The sequence below is a fragment of the Morone saxatilis genome, unplaced genomic scaffold, assembly GCF_004916995.1.
Source record: "Morone saxatilis isolate NCDOM2014 unplaced genomic scaffold, NCSU_SB_2.0 Contig4, whole genome shotgun sequence".
Lineage (NCBI taxonomy): Eukaryota > Metazoa > Chordata > Actinopteri > Moronidae > Morone > Morone saxatilis.
Genome location: NW_023339984.1, coordinates 16,389,160 through 16,389,464, shown reverse-complemented (window position 1 = coordinate 16,389,464; position 305 = coordinate 16,389,160). Strand labels below are relative to the sequence as shown.

General features: G+C 38.4%; 1 protein-coding gene across 1 annotated transcript in view; it reads right to left on the bottom strand.

Annotated features, from left to right (window-relative positions):
- LOC118338040 overlaps positions 1-305 on the bottom strand; it is a gene marked incomplete in the record, with an annotated part of 22,212 nt that overhangs the window by 16,573 nt on the left and 5,334 nt on the right.

Sequence of the window (305 nt, the reverse complement as noted above, 5' to 3'; positions counted from 1 at the left end):
TTAACACTGATCTTATACAAAGACACTAAACTATATTGTATTAACTGTGCTGAACAAGAGGAAAACCTTTGTTCAAAGCTGATAGAAATTACTTTCATAATTATGAATCTGAAACACTCCTTATCCATCGATGAAAGAGGCCACTTCTGTGCTGTTTACATGCATGGATCAAAGAGGCCAAAGGCACTTAAGGAGGGTAAATGGCTATAACACAGTGGCGTGGATGCAGTCTAGGTGCTTACTGAGTCATACATTTAAACGACTGTTCGTGGGCGCTAAAAGAACTGCACACGAATAAAATGAAT